The following is a 12,625-nucleotide window of genomic DNA, read 5'->3' as shown; positions in this document are numbered from 1 at the left end:
AAGTACAGTAGAGAAAGGAGTGGCATTTTGAGTCAGAGCCCAACTCTCTGGGGATGGAGGGTAGAATCCCCCACTTCTGACACCAGTGTTCTAAAGGGGAACAAAAACCTCCATGGGGTCTTTAGAGGAGACTGATGACCCAAAGTTACACTAACTTAGTCCGTTAGTCTCCATGAAAAGAGAAAAAATAAGCTTACTTGTGTAACTTCTCCAGACAAGACTGGATTTATATGGGGCCCTCCCTTCCCTTTGATTGGCTATGGGAAAGAAAGGGGACACTCCGGAGTACCTTTGTGTACTCTGGCTCCAGGCAAGGGCAGGACAAACCCTTGCAGAGGCAAGGACCTACCAGGAAGTAAAATATCTGTTTGGTAAGTCTTTTTTTTTTTCCTGTCTGATAAGTCTTTAAAAGGTCTGAAGTCTGCTGTGTACCCTCTGGGCATGATAAAGTTAACTGGAAATGAGGGCAACTAAGCACAACTTGGCAACAGAATTTGACTTTGCTCCCAGAGGTTCTCCACCGTGGAGTCTAGGGGATTGGAAATCCATTCATTCAAATTAATATTTATGAGCACACATCACAATCACCAGGAGTATTTTTTCCACAAAATCACACATCTTAATGAGTTTGCTCTGCATAGTCCTTCAGAGGCTACTTTTTCCTTTTTATTGTTGTTCAGTCGCTGAGTCTTGTCCGACTCTTTGTGATTCCATGGACTGCAGCACACCAGGCTTCCCTGACCTTCACTATCTCCCAGACTTTGCTCAAACTCAAGTCCACTGAGTTGATGATGCCATTCAACCATCTCATCCTCTGTCACCCTCTGTTTATACACTATACCTGAAATTTGCTACTGCTAAGTCTTTTCAGTCGTGTCCAACTCTGTGCGACCCCATAGACGGCAGCCCACCAGGCTTCCCCGTCCCTGGGATTCTCCAGGCAAGAACCCTGGAGTGGTTTGCCATTTCCTTCTCCAATGCATGAAAGTGAAAAGTGAAAGTGAAGTTGCTCAGTTGTGTCTGACTCTAGCGACCCCATGGACTGCAGCCTACTAGGCTCCTCCTTCCATGGGATTTTCCAGGCAAGAGTACTGGAGTGGGGTGCCATTGCCTTCTCTGATACCTGAAATTTAGGTAACATAAAAAAGATGTGATGGTACCTGTATAGGACTATATGTCAAACTGGGTTGTTTTCCCCAAGTCCCAGGTAACCTCCTCTAATCGTTTTTTGTTTTTTTTTTTCTCTTTAAGATTTTTGATGTGGACCATTTTCAAAGTCTTAATTAAATTTGCTACAATATTGCTTCTGTTTTCTGTTTTGGTTTATTTGGCTACAAGGACATGAGATCCTAGCTCCCAGAGAAGGAATCAAACCCGCACCCCCTTCATTGGAAGCTGAAGTTCCAACCACTGGACAGCCAGGGAGGTCCTTAATCAAGATTTCTTAATAAATTTTTCTTTACAAATCATTAATGAAGCAATTATAAATTTTAAGGAAATAATTAAAAAATAAGCCCTGAGTAATATCCAGTACTTTCTTTGACTTAAAAAAGAAATGTAGTATGAAGTACTGCTAGTCTAATTCTGATTGAAAGGCCTAAGTAGAAATAATCATGGTTACCCATTACTGGCCACTTAAAAATGCCAAACACTTCATATGTGTTTTCACTTAATCTTCACAATAATTCAGCAAGGTGGGTGTTCTTTTACCAATATGAGAAAATGGAGAATCAGAGAGTTTAATGACTTATCTAAGATCTACAGTTAGGCTTCCCAGGTGGCTCAGTGGTAAAGAATCTGCCTGCCACTACAGGAGACCAAGTTCAATCCCTGAGTTGGGAAGATCCCTTGGAGTAGGAAATGACAAACCACTCCAGTATTCTTGCCTGGAGAACCCCATGGACAGAGGAGCCTGGCAGGCTACAGTCCATGGTGTCACACAGAATCAGACATGACTGAGCACTCACGCCAAGATCTAGAGCTATAATTTAGGTCAGAGTAACTGAGGCTTTGTCTGATGTTGGGCCTAAAATTTAGAGAGCAAGAAAACAGTTCTTTTAAAAGACTATATATTTTAAAGTACTTCTTTCTTTAAGAAACATTATATTTCTGTACTTCTGGCTTTGGTAGCAAGCTCCCCTGTCAGATCAGATCAGTCGCTCAGTCGTGTCTGACTCTTTGCGACCCCATGAATCGCAGCACTCCAGGCCTCCCTGTCCATCACCAACTCCCGGAGTTCACTCAGACTCATGTCCATCGAGTCAGTGATGCCATCCAGCCATCTCATCCTCTGTCGTCCCCTTCTCCTCTTGCCCCCAATCCCTCCCAGCATCAGAGTCTTTTCCAATGAGTCAACTCTTCGCATGAGGTGGCCAAAGTACTGCAGTTTCAGCTTTAGCATCACTCCTTCCAAAGAAATCCTAGGGCTGATCTCCTTCAGAATGGACGGGTTGGATCTCCTTGCAGTCCAAGGGACTCTCAAGAGTCTTCTCCAACACCACAGTTTAAAAGCATCAATTCTTCGGCACTCAGCCTTCTTCACAGTCCAACTCTCACATCCATACATGACCACAGGAAAAACCATAGCCTTGACTAGACAGACCTTTGTTGGCAAAGTAATGTCTCTGCTTTTGAATATGCTATCTAGGTTGGTCATAACTTTCCTTCCAAGGAGTAAGCGTCTTTTAATTTCACGGCTGCAGTCACCATCTGCAGTGATTTTGGAGCCCAGAAAAATAAAGTCTGACACTGTTTCCACTGTTTCCCCATCTATTTCCCATGAAGTGATGGGACCGGATGCCATGATCTTCGTTTTCTGAACCTACCACGATTTGTCTATGGAGTACCTTCATTCCCATTCTACTAATAGTGAATGTCCTTGGGACTTCCCTGGTGGTCCAGTGGCTAAGAAAGACTCCATGCTCCCAAAGTAGGTGGCCTGGGTTTGATCCCTGGTCAAGGAACTAGAGCCCACATTCTGCAACTAAGACCAGGTGCAGCTAAATAAATAAATAATTAAAAAAAATTTTTTTTAAAGAGTGAATATCTTGCCCTTTGCCCTGGTGCTGGATTTCAATCCCAACTTCATGTTGGTCTTAAAGGCCAAGCTTTTCCTCCTTATCTTTCTCTTCTTTCTCTTTCCTCCTCCTCTCTTCCTTCTCAGAGTCAAACTTCTGCTACGTCTCTAGAAAAAGAATCTCACCTGACACAAAAACTTTACTCAGAGCCAAAAACCTTCAGGCCTTGGGTCATTAGCATAGCTTGGCTTCTGAAGCTTTGCAGCTGAAAGTCAGACTGATCTGCTGGAGTCTCAAGTTTGCTACATTTGCTCCTGGATGCTATCTGCTCACTCAGTTGAAACGGAAACTGTGGGGCTCCTGAGCACAGAAACCTTTCTATCTTTCTTGTTTGTAGGGAACAGACTTCAGGCTCCCTGATCTTCCCTGCGTTCCAAAGGGCAGATTGGAACAGTTGCTAGTTGGGGAAGGGAGGGGATACTGAGCAGCCAAGAAACCACCTGAGGCAAGATTAATGGAACCGGAGAAGAGCATCAAGATTAGGAGAACCTGAGGCTAGAGGAAAGGTGTGCAGGCCTTTATCAGCAACCCCACCCTCGAACCTTGAATCCCACCCTGAAAACTCATCAAATCCTCCCAGGTTGGGACACACAGCTTTTGAGGGCACCAGGCTGCTGTGTCCCCCTCTGCCTGGCAAAGCAGTAAAGCTATTATTTTCTACCTTACCCCAAACTCTGCCTCCAAGAATCGATTCAGCACCAGTGCACAGAGGCCAAGTTTTCAGCATCAAAACTGGCCCTCTGTGTGGAGAAGTTTTTGCTCAACACTGTTGCCGTGGGGCTAGGCCTGCTGAAACCCTGGCAGGGCAGAGGCAGGGCTAGGGCTGCTGGTCTTTATCCCCAAGGTGCTCTAGGCCAAGATCACCCTGAATTCCCGATGCCACAGCCACTCGGCGTCATCCACACCATCATTCTCTTAAAGACTGCTTCTTTAGGAGGGCAAGTCAGGGCCTTCTCACGGACCCAGTATCTTCATTTTCCTTTGCATGACACAGAAGCAAGTCCATGGTTCAGGGTCTTTCTTTCCTCATGGAGAATTTTATTACTGCAATTTTTTTTTTTAATTTCCTATCACAAGAACCCAAGGATTACCTCAGTACACCCTGGTAGATTTTTTTTTTTAAACCCTCTGGTAGATTTTAATGAAACAACCTCCGCGTGGAAGAGGCCAAGCACAGCAGGAGCCCAACTCAGCGAAGCTCCCACGCTAGAAGCGGAAGGCAAAGAAATCCAGTGCAGGGGAAGACTCATCGTGCTGGAAACTGGAACAGCAAAAAATGAACTCAGCAGAAAGCTCACGCGGCCCAGTCTCAGATTCCAGAAGACCTCCGGTTAAGGTAAGAGGTCCTCACTCCTATGGCTGGAGGGACCTTTACAATCTCTCATTTCTTGTTTCCTCGAACCTCCCGCAAACAGGCGAGTGGCAGGGGCACAATTGAGGGACTCAGGAGAGGCTACTCCTCAGCATGTCCCAAAGGCGCTATCTGCTGAGCCCCAGTAGCTGTTACACAAGTCGGTGGGGATTCTTCTGTCCTTTCTCTTCTCTGTGCCAAAGATCAGACCAATGAAACTGTGAGCACTGGTCAGATATTTAGCAAATTTTCTGGCGGGCTATGAAGGGGATTCCTTGGCATGTTTTTCCCACTGCTTTTTCCTCCTGTCCTTCAGCTCTCTCCCGGGACTCAAGCCCGGCCAAAACTAGTGAAACTCAGGCTCTAATGTCTCATTGCAAAAATTCATTGAGAGACAAAGAGGCAGATTTGTTAGGATCCAGAGAAGCCACCCTTCAGGGTGTGAACCATTGCCGAGGGCAAGGGCTTCGGCCAAGGAATTAGGCCTGGCTAGGTTTTGAGAGGGGATGGCATTCATATGCTAATGAGTGAGAGGATCATCCCAGCCATTTGGGAACCACCCACTCCTCCCTCTTCTGACCTTGTGCCTTGGAGCTGTCTTGCCACCTCTGGGTGTGTCTGTTGGTTTATAGATTGGGGATTAAGGTTTACTTGAAGTTGACTTGTCATCTTGGACCCAATTGATTTTAATTGGTTTACATTATACCCTTGTGCTATGTCATTCTTCAAAGGTTGTGCTCTGCCCCCTTCCCTCCTGTTTCATGCTCTTTTCCTGAGCCCCATCCAGACCCACAAGGTTTCTACAATCTTCTGGAGAGACAACCAGAAACTAGTTGGCCTTGTGAGGGAAATACTCTGTAACATTACCCCACTCTTGAACCCCCTAATCCTACCCAATACTGGTCACACTGGAGATCTTGGGGATGCCCAAACTCCAGTCCGGGGGATCCCAGGAGGTCATCGCGCCTTGACCTGCCTAGGAATCGGTCTTCGAAAGGTTGTCACACCTCAACCTGTTCGGGGATCCTCTAGTCCCGGGGGTCCCAGGAGGTCGTCACACCTCGACCTGCCCAGGGACCCAATCCTCGGGAAGCTGTCACGCCTCGACTTGCCTGGGGATTCGATCTCTAGGAGGCAGTCACGCCTCAGCCTGCCTGGGGATCTGCACCCTGACCCAGGGACGCCTGGCTCTCAGGTTGCAACAGTTCTGGGTAGGATAAACTTCAGAAAGACTCACCCTTAAGGACAAATCTCTTAATTCTACCCAGCATTGTTAACACTGGAGATCTTGGGGATGCCCAAACTCCAGTCTGGGGGATCCCAGGGGGTCATCACACCTTGACCGGCCTAGGGATCGGTCTTTGAAAGGTTGTCACGCCTCAACCTGTTGGGGGATCCTCTAGTCCCAGGGGTCCCAGGAGGTCGTCACGCCTTGACCTGCCCAGGGACCCAATCCTCGGGAGGCCGTCACGCCTCGACCTGCCCGGGGATTCGATCTCTAGGAGGCAGTCACGCCTCAGCCTGCCTGGGGATCTGCACCCTGACCCGGGGACACCTGGCTCTCAGGTTGCAACAGTTCTGGGTAGGATAAGCTTCAGAAAGACTCACCTCTAAGGAAGTCTACCTATGGAAACAGAAAGAAGCCTATTACTTGTGGGACTGTGCCCAGTCTCAGCAATAACTCAGGAGCCCAATGAGAACCCCATTGCCTTTCTGGAGAGGCTAAAAGACTCACTCCAAAAGTTTACCAACCTGGACTTAGACTCTTATGAGGGACAGGTGATTTTAAAGGACAAATTCCTGTCCCAATGTGCATCAGATATCAGAATTAAGTTACGGCAGCTGCAACAGCAGGACCCTGCTGCCTCTTTAGATGAGATGGTCCAGACAGCCACCAATACCTTTTATAACAGAGAACAGGAGAAGGAGGCCAAGGCCCAAGAGAAGGAGAGAAAGAAAGAGACAAGGCAGGCCCAGATGCTGGCCGCCCTCCAGAGAAGCCCTATGGCAAACCCCGAGTCCTTGAGGCACAAGGCATGAGACAGATGCCTGATCTGTAGACAGGCGGGGCATTGGGCCAAACAGTGTCCAAACCATGACAAGTCTCCTAGAATGGCTTGCCACAAATGCCATCAACTGGGACACTGGGTGGCACTCTGCCCTCGGGACCCAAGAGCCTCAAGGTCAAGCGCCAAGCCTTCCCTCAGATGGTTCAAGAGGACTGAAGCGGCCCGCTCCAGCCAGCCCACCTGTCACAGATAACCATCACGGGGCTGGAGCCAAGGGTGCAGCTGGTGTGGCAGGTAGGTCCAAGAATTTCTTGGTTGACACTGGGGCTACCTACTCTGTCTTGATCTCCTACTCCGGAGCCTTCTCTTCCCAAACCTGTACCATTTTGGGTGCTACAGGAAAAGCAACTACTAAAAGATTCACCCGAGCACTTCTTTGTTGCTGGGATGGACAAATATTTTCCCACCAGTTTCTGGTGGTCCCTGAGTGTCCTACTCCCTTATTGGGAAGAGATATACTCACTAAAGTGGGGACCACCCTTGTGATAGGAAGTTTTTCAGCCCCTAGAGCTCTACAGCTCCTGGTTACTACTGAAGAACCCATTACACCTTCAATAGAGAGGGACCAAAAACTATGGGAAGACAAAATTAACCCCCAGGTGTGGGACCAAGGGATTCCTGGACGAGCCCACCAAGCTGAACTGGTCATCATTGTCCTCTGAGATCCCACTCGGTTTCCTAACCAGAAACAATATCCTCTCAAAAGAGAGGCTCAGGAGGGACTACAGCCTTTAATAAATACATTCCTTGCTTGTGGGCTATTGGTCCCCACCAGTTCACCATGTAACACCCCAATCCTCTCAGTAAAGAAAAAAGACGGAACCTGGCGAATGGTTCAAGATCTCCGGATCATAAATGAAGCTGTAGTCCCCCTCCATCCCACAGTACCCAATCCCTATGTAATCTTGGGAGAAATCCCACCCAGTGCCAAATGGTTTACAGTCTTGGATCTCAAAGATGCATTTTTTTGCATACCACTGGCTAAAGTATCCCAATACCTTTTTGCCTTTGAGTGGGAGGCCCCAGGAGAAAAACACCAACAGATGACTGGGACAGTATTACCTTAGGGGTTCAGAGATAGCCCCCACCTGTTTGGACAGGCCCTTAGCCGGGATCTCCTAGATCTGGATCTGGGACCTAATGGGAAAATATTAGAATATGTAGATGACCTACTAATCTGCTCTCCAGATGAGAAAAGTGCCCAACAACATGCAATTCAGTTTCTAAACTTCTTGGCAGAAAGGGGATATAAAGTCTCCCGTGCTAAGGCACAGATGGTTGAGACAAAGGTCACTTACCTGGGAGTTCAGATTACACACGGGTCCAGGAGGCTGTCCTCTGATCGGGTACAAGGAATCCTCCAGTTGCCTTCCCCCACGACTTGAAAACAATTGCGAGCTTTCCTGAGGCTAACTGGTTATTGTAGAATCTGGATACCCATTTATGGTCTAATTGCCCAGCCCTTATATGAAAGCTTAAAGGGGCGAAATGATTCAATCCCACTGATGTGGGGAACTCCTCAAAAGGAGGCAGAGGCCACACTAAAACAGGCCTTAACTCAGGCACCTGCCTTGAGGTTGCCAGACCCAGAAAAAGCATTCCAACTTTATGTCCATGAAAAGAGAGGGAATAGCCTTGGGAGTGTTAACTCAAAGGTTGGGATCTGAGCCCCAGCCTGTAGCTTACTTATCCAAGAGGCTCAATCCAACTTCCTGAGGTTGGCCCCCCTGCCTTCGAAATCTTGCAGCTATTGCAATCATGATAGAAGATGCTTTAAAACTCTCCTTTGGGGGCAAACTAACTATTTTTACCAGCCAACAAGTAAAACAACTCCTAAATGGGAGAGGCCACTTATGGATGTCTGATCAAAGAATCCTCAGATATCAAGTAATGCTGATGGAAAATCCAGGCCTCACTATATCCCCTTGTGAGGTTCTTAACCCAGCCACCCTCCTCCCTACCCCTGAGGGCTCTCTCCCCTTTCACTCTTGTCTAGAAACCTTGGACCACTGGACAAAACCCCGAGAGGGATTGTCGGAAGATCCTCTGACCAATCCTGAGGAAATCTGGTACACTGATGGAAGCAGCTTTGTCTTGGATGGAAAAAGAAGAGCCGGGTATGCAGCAGTCTCCAATTTTGAGACCATAGAGGCTAAGCCTCTGCCACCAGGTACTTCAGCCCAATTAGCTGAGCTCATAGCCCTGACTCTAGCTTTAGAGCTGGGAAAAGGAAAAAGAATAGCCATTTACACTGACTCCAAGTATGCCTTTCTGGTGCTACATGCACATGCGGCTGTTTGGAAAGAAAGGGGCCACTTGACCACCCGAGGGTCCCCAATCAAATATGGTGATCAGATTCTTCGACTCTTGGAAGTGGTCCATCTGCCTACTGAGGTCTCAGTCTCCCACTGTAAAGGACACCAAAAAGGAACACAGAAGTGGAATGAGGGAACCAAGCAGCTGATCAGGCAGCTAGGAGAGCAGCATTACAGAACCATGACCTAATAGGGATTGCCACCTTAGTTCCACAGACTAATTTGCCAGAAACTCCTTCATATACTGAAGGTGAGACTCTTAAAGCTAAGAGTGAGGGCTTTCAAGAAGATCATATGGGGTGGTTCCAAAAGGAGGGACTCCTTTTTCTGCCTGGAAACCTCCAATGGAAGTTGGTTAACTCCTTACATGCCACTACTCATTTAGGAGAAAAGGCCCTCCAAATATTACTAGAAAGGTCCTTCAGAGGAACAGGCCTCCAAACAACTATAAGACAGGTGGTCTCCTCTTGTCCCACTTGCCAATTAAACAACCCTCAAGGAGCTCGAAGACCCCAGCTGGCCCAGCCCGTCCAATGACGTGGGGCCTACCCAGGAGAGGACTGGCAGATGGACTTCACCCAGATGCCAGTTTCTCAAGGATATAAATACCTATTAGTTATGATAGATACATTCACAGGATGGATTGAAGGCTTTCCCACCCGGACCGAGAAGGCTGAGGAGGTAGTTAAAAAACTGCTCCATGAAATCATTCCAAGATTTGGTCTGCCCAGGTCATTACAAAGTGACAATGGGACATCATTTACTTCTAAGGTCACCCAAGGAGTCTCGAAAGCATTGGGCATTACTTATTATCTCCATTGTGCCTGGAGGCCTCAATCTTCAGGAAAAGTAGAAAGAGCCAATCAATTCTTAAAACCAGCGATAAAAAAGATAACCCAGGAGACCTCCCTGGGATGGAAGGAGGCTTTACCAATAGCTCTCCTCCGCACCCGCATTGCCCCTAAGGAACAGGTTGGTCTTAGTCCTTATGAGATGCTATATGGGAGACCTTTTGTTTATGTCAATGACCTCTTCCTAGATCCAGAGGTTCAGACCCTCCAGTCTTATACCATAGCCATTGGGCAATTCCAACAGGATATACACTTGTGGGGTATGAACCAGGACCCAAAAGATTCTAAAGAGTTACCACTATATGTTCCAGGAACTCAAGTCCTAATTAAAGTCTGGAAAGATGGGTCCCCAAAGGCTCAACTCCAGCCCACATGGAAGGGCCCCTACCCTGTAATACTTTCTACCCCCACAGCAGTCAAGGTACCAGGACATGACTCCTGGATTCACTACTCACGAGTCAAGCCATGGAAGAAAACAGAAGAGGACACTCAATACACCTGTGAGCCCCTGGGAGATCTCAGATACCTATTCAGAACTACCAATGAGTGTCATTCTAATGAACACCCCCAAAACCTGGTTTCTGGGGATAAGATTTCTCAGGATAACTCTAAGGAGCCAATACAGCTTGACAGAGACTGTACTCCAAAACAGACAGGAGATAGATCTTCTGATCCCTGAACAAGGAGGGACTTAAACCATCCTGGCCATGTGAATTTAAAATTGACCAATGTCCCTACTAGTCTTTGTTATGCTATATTGATGATGCTTATGATTATTCTATGTACTGTCAATTGTCTAACCTGCTTTGTCTCTGCCCAGGTCAACCAGCTACAACATGCAGTGCCAGTTCAACAAAGATATAAAACTATAGCTGACCACGGAAAATATCACATACCCTTGGACACCACTATAAGGACTCTGAGGATTGAGACTAGCAAGAGGGGGAGGCCCAATACCCCTCGCCGTCCCAGTTCAGCAGGAAGTAGCCAGAAAGACCTTGATGCCCCTATTCCCAAAGAATTGGGCCTCCCATCTCTTGAGGGGGGAATGTTAGGTAGGTAGAATAGGGTAAAGGAGTCCAAAATGGCAGTGACTAAAAGACAAGGAAGGTCAAAGGAAGGTCCGAGGACCAGAGTGAAAACTTCAGGCAGAACAAACAGCACTCCTGGCTAAGCCCAATTTGCATAGGGCAGGCCCAGGTGGAGGAAAAAAAACATAAAAGGAGGAGCCAAAGCGCTTTCTCACGGACTCTCTCTCCGACGTGCATGTGCGCGCATGCGCGCGCATGCTCTCTCTCTCTCTCTCTCTTTCTCCCTCCCCACGCACTCTTCCACTCTCTTCTCTTCAAGTCTTGGATTCTCCTGCTATCTTCTAAATAAAATGGAGCTGTAACACTGATTTGCCTAAGAGCTGTAACACGGTTTGTCCAAGACCCGAGAGCTGTGATGCACCGAGGGCTTTAATGTCCGTTGCTCCAAATCTTTGTTGTGACAAGACAAAGAACCAAGGAACATACACTCGCGTGACACAATGTCAGACTCAAAGAATTGAGGATTTGAACTTTTTCCAGAAGACTGCAAATTCAGTAAGGTATATTGAGATGAGATAAGCCCCATGGTGCTGTTGAATTATCAACAACCAGTTCTCTGGAGGAAAGTGTGTGATTGCATGTGTGTATGTTATATACATACATATATATTTTTTATTGCTATTTTTAAGGCTATGAAAGGCTAGAACATAACCTATAATAAGATATAATACTTATTTTAAATTCTACATAACAATGGATTGTCACAAAACGCTCTGGATTTTTACCTAAATCTTACAGCCATAGCCAACCACTGGTTGCTGCTGCTAAGTACAGTTTCAACATGAATGTTGGTAAATATTTTCCTTCACATGAACTGGTAGGATGAAAACAAAACAAAAAAGATGGGTGTCAGGACTTCTCTTATTAATCATGTCGATAACATGATTAACATCTTTACTGAATGAGATAATGGTTTTAAAACACTGGAAGAATATTTCTTCAGTTTATTTTTGTGCTAGTCACAGTGTAATTGTTACAGACATCATACACTTTGAAATTTAAACTGTGTTACTAACATTTGTTCCCTCACTACCTTAAGTCTAGATAATTGACAAAACAATAAATCAAACCCTGATTTATAGTGTTTGCTGATTTCCATGGTGTATATACTCCTACCATGGCCAATTATAATCTAAGGAGATGTTACTGAGTGCAGAGTTGGAAAAGGATGCACCATAAAACATCAAAATTATAAATTATTTCTACCATTACAGATACAATAGATGGAAATAACCTCAAGAAAAGAGATAACATTAAAATATGTAAATAATTTGAAAATAAAGTGTTTTGAGTATTTATTACTTCTGTTTTAAATATAATTTATTTAATGGTAAGTTTAAATAATTTAATTTTTAAAAATAATTTTTAATAGTGATTGTTTATAGGTTTGCAAATTTCCTGTAAATTTTACAGTCAGCTCTAAAAGTCAAATTATTCTAAATAATTTGAAAATAAAGTGTTTTGAGTATTTATTACTTCTGTTTTAAATATAATTTATTTAATGGTAAGTTTAAATAATTTAATTTTTAAAAATAATTTTTAATAGTGATTGTTTATAGGTTTGCAAATTTCCTGTAAATTTTACAGTCAGCTCCAAAAGTGGGTACAAGTTGGTTTCTCCAACAGACCACTGGGTAAGTCAAATCAGTAACAACACGTTTACTATTGTGGCTTTTAGTCATTAGGATCACATGTACATTTCCTATTTATAGTGTCTATGATGACTACTGATGCTTTCCTTACAAAGTGTTTCTAGCTCTCCACTTCAGAGCAGAGAAATATGGTAAAGATTATACTTTCTTGCCTTTTTGGAATTCGGGGTGGCCAAGTAACTTCTTCAGCAAAGCAAATGTGAGCAGAAATAACGTGTC

General features: G+C 45.5%; 1 long non-coding RNA gene across 2 annotated transcripts; it reads left to right on the top strand.

Annotated features, from left to right (window-relative positions):
- The first annotated feature begins 3,141 nt into the window (after window positions 1-3,141).
- LOC129629300 (uncharacterized) lies at window positions 3,142-11,062 on the top strand. 2 transcript variants are annotated; one of them, XR_008703131.1, is made up of 4 exons: window positions 3,142-4,413; window positions 6,636-6,731; window positions 8,494-8,667; window positions 10,484-11,062. It is a non-coding gene; the product is annotated as an uncharacterized LOC129629300 (long non-coding RNA). The 2 variants fall into 2 exon arrangements; XR_008703130.1 differs by lacking the exon at window positions 6,636-6,731 and having other exon boundaries at window positions 3,168-4,413.
- Window positions 11,063-12,625: the final 1,563 nt, after the last annotated feature.

Source organism: Bubalus kerabau, chromosome 15 (genome assembly GCF_029407905.1).
Source record: "Bubalus kerabau isolate K-KA32 ecotype Philippines breed swamp buffalo chromosome 15, PCC_UOA_SB_1v2, whole genome shotgun sequence".
Classification (NCBI taxonomy): domain Eukaryota; kingdom Metazoa; phylum Chordata; class Mammalia; order Artiodactyla; family Bovidae; genus Bubalus; species Bubalus kerabau.
Note: the sequence above shows the minus strand (reverse complement) of the source record. Positions and strands in the feature narration are given on the sequence as shown.